At 41.1% G+C, this 7,678-nt stretch overlaps 1 protein-coding gene across 6 annotated transcripts in view; it reads left to right on the forward strand.

Moving 5' to 3' along the window:
• Positions 1-7,678, forward strand: part of PHLDB2 (pleckstrin homology like domain family B member 2) — a 240,793-nt gene that overhangs the window by 43,218 nt on the left and 189,897 nt on the right. The gene's annotated exons all lie outside the window — the stretch shown is intronic.

Genomic DNA, 7,678 nt, shown 5'->3' on the forward strand with positions numbered 1-7,678 from the left:
TGTGAAATGTGCTTGAGCTCTCATTATGTTGTCCATGGCCTGAGAGTATCTTATACAGAGCATCTCTATTTACTTCCCAGGACTCAAGACAGGCAAGTTTGTCCTAAGAAACCCAAAGATCCATTCTGAATCCCTAAAGAAAACATGACAATTTTGTAGATGTACCTGTGCAAAAACTGGAACTGAGGAATCTATGGAGATTATGCTTTTTCCTAGGTTTTCTTCTGCCATCAGATCCACTCTCTTTTCCCTAAATTTTCTTTTGTTCACAGAGTCCCATAGTAACTCACTTTATGTTATGTGATGTCCACTAGGCCACTCACACAGCCTCTCTTGGCTACTGTTCCTATAGTGGCTCTCAGACTTCAGTGGCATCAGAATTACTTAAAACTCAGATCAAACTTGAAAAAGTGAAAGTGTTTGTCACTCAGTTATGTTGAACTCTTTGGGACCCAAATGGACAATAGCCCACTAGGCTCCTCTGTTCATGGGAATCTCCAGGCAAGAATACTGCAGTGGGTGGCATGCCCTCCTCCAGGGGATCTTCCCAACCAAAGGATCAAACCCTGCGGCTCTTCCTGAGCCACCAGGGAAGCCTAAACAGTATATTATTTGAATGTTAAACAAGGATTACCTGTGTGTCTTTACAAACTGATGATCTATTTTTCTCTGGTCAGTTCAATTCAGGCTCTCAGTCTTGTCCGAATCTTTGAGACCCCATGAATCACAGCATGCCAGGCCTCCCTGTCCATCACCAACTCCTGGAGTTCACTCAGACTCACGTCCATCGAGTCAGTGATGCCATCCAGCCATCTCATCCTCTGTTGTCCCCTTCTCCTCCTGCCCCCAATCCCTCCCAGCATCACAGTCTTTTCCAATGAGTCAACACTTCACGTGAGGTGGCCAAAGTACTGGAGTTTCAGCTTTAGCATCATTCCTTCCAAAGAAATCCCAGGGCTGATCTCCTTCAGAATGGACTGGTTGGATCTCCTTGCAGTCCAAGGGACTCTCAAGAGTCTTCTCCAACACCACAGTTCAAAAGCATCAATTCTTCAGTGCTCAGCCTTCTTCACAGTCCAAGTCTCACATCCATACATGACCACAGGAAAAACCATAGCCTTGACTAGACGGACCTTTGTTGGCAAAGTAATGTCTCCGCTTTTGAATATGCTATCTAGGTTGGTCATAACTTTCCTTCCAAGGAGTAAGCGTCTTTTAATTTCATGGCTACAGTCACCATCTGTAGTGATTTTGGAGCCCCCCAAAATAAAGTCTGACAGTTTCCACTGTTTCCCCATCTATTTCCCATGAAGTGATGGGACCAGATGCCATGATCTTCATTTTCTGAATGCTGAGCTTTAAGCCAACTTTTTCACTCTCCACTTTCATCAAGAGGCTTTTTAGTTCCTCTTCACTTTCTGCCATAAGGGTGGTGTCATCTGCATATCTGAATTTATTGATATTTCTCCTGGAAATCTTGATTCCAGCTTGTGCTTCTTCCAGTCCAGCGTTTCTCATGATGTACTCTGCATAGAAGTTAAATAAGCAGGGTGACAATATACAACCTTGATGTACTCCTTTTCCTATTTGGAACCAGTCTGTTGTTCTTTGTCCAGTTCTAACTGTTGCTTCCTGACCTGCATACAGGTTTCTCAAGAGGCAGGTCAGGTGGTCTGGTATTCCCATCTCTTGAAGAATTGTCCACAGTTTATTGTGATCCACACAGTCAAAGGCCTTTGGCATAGTCAATAAAGCAGAAATAGATGTTTTTCTGGAACTCTCTTGTTTTTCCATGATCCAGCAGATGTTGGCAATTTGATCTCTGGTTCCTCTGCCTTTTCTAAAACCAGCTTGAACATCTGGAAGTTCACGGTTCATGTATTGCTGAAGCCTGGCTTGGAGAATTTTGAGCATTACTTTACTAGCGTGTGAGAGGAGTGCAATCGTGCAGTAGTTTGAGCATTCTTTGGCATTGCCTTTCTTTGGGATTGGAATGAAAACTGACCTTTCCAGTCCTGTGGTCACTGCTGAGTTTTCCAAATTTGCTGACATACAGAGTACAGCACTTTCACAACATCATCTTTTAGGATTTGAAATAGCTCAACTGGAATTCTGTCACCTCAACTAGCTTTGTTCATAGTGATGCTTTCTAAGGCCCACTTGACTTCACATTCCAGGATGTGTGGCTCTAGGTGAGTGATCACACCATCGTGATTATCTGGGTCAGGAAGATCTTTTTTGTACAGTTCTTCTGTGTACTCTTGCCACCTCTTCTTAATATCTTCTGCTTCTGTTAGGTCCATACCATTTCTGTCCTTTATCGAGCTCATCCTTTCATGAAATGTTCCCTTGGTATCTCTAAGTTTCTTGAAGAGATCTCTAGTCTTTCCCATTCTGTTGTTTTCCTCTATTTCTTTGCACTGATCGCTGAAGAAGGCTTTCTCTTCTCTTCTTGCTATTCTTTGGAACTCTGCATTCAGATGTTTATATCTTTTCTTTTCTCCTTTGCTTTTCATTTCTCTTCTTTTCACAGCTATTTGTAAGGCCTCCCCAGACAGCCATTTTGCTTTTTTGATTTCTTTTCCATGGGGATGGTCTTGATCCCTGTCTCCTGTACAATGTCATGAACCTCCATCCATAGTTCATCAGGCAGTCTGTCTATCATATCTAGTCCCTTAAATCTATTTCTCACTTCCAATGTATAGTCATAAGGGATTTGATTTAGGTCATACCTGAATGGTGTAGTGGTTTTCCCTACTTTCTTCAATTTAGGTCTGAATTTGGCAATAAGCAGTTCATGATCTGAGCCACAGTCAGCTCCCGGTCTTGTTTTTGCTGCCTGTATAGAGCTTCTACATCCTTGGCCACAAAAGAATATAATCAATCTGATTTCGGTGATGTGCATGTGTAGAGTCTTCTCTTGTGTTGTTGGAAGAGGGTGTTTGCTATGACCAGTGCATTCTTTTGGCAAAACTATATTAGCCTTTTCCCTGCTTCATTCTGTTTTTCTACACATACTGAATCTTGGTTTTCCCCTTGGGTCAAGCATAGAGCTGTTACACATGGTAGATGCTTGTAAGTATCTGATCAATGAATGAATGAATGAATGATTATCATCCTTTACATTTGTGTAGTTATTTAGAATCCTTTCATTGCTATTATCTCTATCATCATTGTAATGTATGGAATTTGCTCTGAAGTCAAACTTTCATGATTCAAGCTGACATTCTTATGGCCTAGTAACAGTTATAATCACAAGTAAATAAAAGTCTAATTGCTAAAAAATTTCTAAAAGACAACTTATGTCTGAAGAACTGTAAAGGGTATCTACTGATCATGGTGATCACTTCTTTCAAATTTCCTTCTCTCTCTCCACCTGCTCTACTCAGAGCAAAACCTCTCACACTGCCAAGAAAACTTTCTCGGCACTCCAGCCCACATGACTCTCATTCTTTTCTATCATTCCCTTTTTCCTCCAAATTTTCTAACAGGTTCCTTGTCAAGGGCTCTCCTAAGGCACGGTTGCCAGAAGAGTGTGAAATACTAATGTTTGGCCCCAGTACTGAACTTAATTTAGGGGGTTTATCAAGACTCCCCAGTAACAAAGCCCTCCTCCTAAGAGCTCATTCTTCTAAGAGGCTTTGCTCCTAATTTTGAAGTACTTTTATCAAGTCACAATTGAAACTATCCTTTCTGGATAGTCACTAACATATCAAGCTAATGTGATGGTTTTGTTGATTTTTAGTCACTCAGTCATTGCAACCCTGTGGACTGTAGCTCACCAGGCTTCTCTGTCCATCGGATTCTCCAGGCAAGAGTACTGAAGTGGGTTGTCATTTCCTTCTCCAGGGGATCTTCCCAACCCAAGGATGGAACCCATGTTTCCTGCATTGGCAGGCAGATTCGTTACCTCTGAGTCACCAGGGAAGCCTATTATGTGATGGTAGAAATGGTCATTAATTTTCCAAACATGATTTTATTTAAAAGCAAGAATTTTCTTCGACTTCTGTTATGCAGATGTATTCCTTTCTCCCCACATTCTCAACTCTCAAATTCTTAAGCACGGAAGTTTTGTGTTTTTTTTTTCTTTTTAATTTAGAAAAGCATCAAGAGAACTTTACAAGCTTTTCTTCAGTTCATTTCAGTTCAGTTGCTCAGTCATGTCCGACTCTTTGCAACCCCATGAACCGCAGCACTCAAGGCCTCCCTGTCCATCACCAACTCCCGGAGCTCACCCAAACTCATGTCCATTGAGTCAGTGATGACATCCAATCATCTCATCCTCTGTCGTCCCCTCCCCGCCCTGCCCTCAATCTTTCCCAGCATTAGGGCCTTTTCAAATGAGTCAGCTCTTCACATCAGGTGGTCAAAGCACTGGAGTTTCAACTTCAACATCAGTCCCTCCGATGAACACCCAGGACTGATCTCCTTTAAGGTGGACTGGTTGAATCTCCTTGCAGACCAAGGGACTCTCAAGAGTCTTCTCCAACACCACAGTTCAAAAGCATCAATTCTTTGGTGCTCAGCTTTCTTCACAGTCTAACTCTCACATCCAAACATGACCACTGGAAAAACCATAGTCTTGACTAGACAGAACTTTGTTGACAGAGTAATATCTCTGCTTTTTAATATGCTGTCTAGGTTGGTCATAGCTTTCCTTCCAAGGAGTAAGCGTCTTTTAATTTCATGGCTGCAGTCACCATCTGTAGTGATTTTGGAGCCCAGAAAAATAAAGTCAGCCACTGTTTTCACTGTTTCCCCATCTATTTGCTATGAAGCGATGGGACCAGAGGCCATGATCTTAGTTTTCTGAATGTTGAGTTTGAAGCCAACTTTTTCACTCTCCTCTTTCACTTTCATCAAGAGGCTCTTTAGCTTTTCTTCGCTTTCTGCCATAAGGGTGGTGTCATCTGCATATCTGAGGCTATTTGTATTTCTCTCAGCAATCTTGATTCCAGCTTGTGCTTCTTCCAGTCCAGCATTTCTCATGATGTACTCTGCATATAAGCTAAATAAGCAGGATGACAATATACAGCCTTGACATACTCCTTTTCCTATTTGGAACCAGTCTGTTATTCCATGTCCAGTTCTAACTGTTGCTTCCTGACCTGGCATACAGGTTTCTCAAGAGGCAGGTCAGGTGGTCTGGTATTCTCATACCTTTCAGAATTTTCCACAGTTTATTGTGATCCACACAGTCAAAGGCTTTGGCATAGTCGATAAAGCAGAAGTGGATGTTTTTCTGAAACTTTTTTGCTTTTTCAATGATCCAGCAGATGTTGGCAATTTGATCTCTGGTTCCTCTGCCTTTTCTAAAACCAGCTTGAATATCTGGAAGTTCACGGTTCACGTATTGCTGAAGCCTGGCTTTTCTTAAGTGGTTCAAATACTCCCTTTACTGCAGAAGAAACACATCTTTTGTATTTTAAGTCTGAAGTGGCAGCTGTAGACAGAGATAGTATTGCCTTTAGCACCAAACTACTCCAGTCAAAGGGCTATTGTGTAACCTGCTTATTTTGAATGTATTAAACAAGGAGAGAAAGACTTAGTTCTATCTGCCTCCGGCAAAAACTGTTTACTCACAAAGCCAGATATGGTAAGAGGATTTGAAGGAGAGAGACAAATTACAAAGCTAAAAGTCACTATTAGCATCTAAATGACAATAATAATAGAATGCAGAGGTAGGCCATGACTGTCTTCGCAGTTGTAGCAAATGTCCAGATTTCTACTGAAAGTGTCCTTAGGTAAATATGGAACCTCCTTTCCCAAGTTAAGGGGTCAACCTAGGAAAGGATGTTAAGTTCCTGGCAACCATGTCAAAACTTGAGCTAGTCTCATAGCTCTTGTTCCCAGTTGCAAAGTGTAAAGTGAAGGAAGGGACGCAGAGAGATGCTCATGTCCACATGAGCCTCTAGAAGTGGTGATCACTCTCTGAGCTCAAGAATTCAATTTCAAGTTTTTATAGTCAATTGAAATTGTTAAGTTTTTGTTCTTATTATTCCTCAGTCTAAAATGCTCTCCACCCTCCTTTTCATCATAGCAAATTCTTGCTTATCTTCTGTTTAAATATTGTTTATGTCAGACAGCGCTTCCCTAGTGATTGCTGCTCTCCTTTAAATTAGGTGAACTCCTGCTAGAGCCTCTGGAGCATCAAGTATTGATCCCAACAAAGTATTTATGACACATCTGTTCCTGCTTAGGGATTGTCTGTCTTTCTGATGGTAAAGTTCATGAGGGCAACGACTCTACTTTCCACACCATTTTAAACAAGGACTTAGTACATTTGAAGTGATATACAGAGCTTTGTTTTTGTTCTCAGTCTATTCAGAGAGAAGAGAAATTGTGAAATATTTACATCCATAATGTCCTTTTTGGGGGCTATCTATTTATATATACTGTGCCGTGCTTAGCTGTGTCCGACTCTTTGCAACCCCATGGACACAGGCTCCTCTGTCCATGGGGATTCTCCAGGCAAGAATACTGGAGTGGGTTGCCATGCCTTCCTCCAGGCAAATCTTCCCAACCCAGGGATTGAACCCAGGTCTCCTGCCCTGCAGGAGGATTCCTTACCATCTGAGCCACAGGGAAACCCAAGAATACTGTAGTGGGTAGCCTATCCCTTCTCCAGGGGAACTTTCCAATCCAGGAATCAAATCGGAGTCTCTTGCATTAAAGGTGACTTCTTTACCAGCTGAGGTACCAGGGAAGTCCCTATTTATATGCATTTACATATTACTGCATAGTTTGAATTAACCTTTACATACTAAATTTATGTCACATCTACTTTTGTCTTACTTCCAGTTTTGTTTGTTTTTCTTCTTAGTTCCTATCTGCTTTGTCCTCCTCTGTCCCCAGAGGCTATTCCAGGACAGCGCTTTTTAAAATTCCAAAGCTCTTTGTATTTCAGAATTTGGGAGTTCTTGTTTTACATGTTTATTTCTAGAAAACTGTGCTTCCGGGAGTTCTGAGGTCTGTGGCTTCAGCATCAAGGTCATGGGAAAATCCTTGTTGTTCAGAAGGAGATTCCTGGAGCCTTCCAATGAAGATGTGCAAATCCTCTGCTGGGTAGTAGTAGAAAAGCCAAATGGTGATCACCATTGTTTAGAATATGTCTCCCTGAAATAGATCATCTCAACAGGAAATTACATCTAAAGTGTCCGCTTTGTTTCAGAATTTACTTCTACTTTTCCTAGTAGTGACAAATTATTTAAAAGGAAAGCATAGAATGAGCATTGTTAGGAAGGAACTGAAGCAGGACAAAATTAGGAGATAAGACAAAACATTTCCTTCAAGTGTGCTGAAGTCTTCTGGTCCAAATTATTCAGAATAAACCTGTAGACCAATCAGTGAACTCCCAGGAAAAGAAAATGTTTAAGAGAAACATGCATAACTATGGGTGTACTTGTACTCCAGAGATAGAAAAGTGAATCCTGATTTAGAGACTAATAAGCTTGCTGTTTATCTTTAGCAAGATTCTACAATTGAACATTATATTGCCAATTTATGTGCAGTTCGGTCAGAATATCTTGCCTTTGTCCCAAAGGAGTTGGTTAAAATCAAGTTTTGTCAGACAGAAAACACTATGTCAGGTGAATGCCAAAAAGGAATTCAATTTTTATTTCAGTAAAGATTTAACAAAGTTTGTTATCATATGATTAAGAACCAGAATGTAAACTGA

Source organism: Bos mutus, chromosome 1 (assembly GCF_027580195.1).
Source record: "Bos mutus isolate GX-2022 chromosome 1, NWIPB_WYAK_1.1, whole genome shotgun sequence".
NCBI lineage: Eukaryota > Metazoa > Chordata > Mammalia > Artiodactyla > Bovidae > Bos > Bos mutus.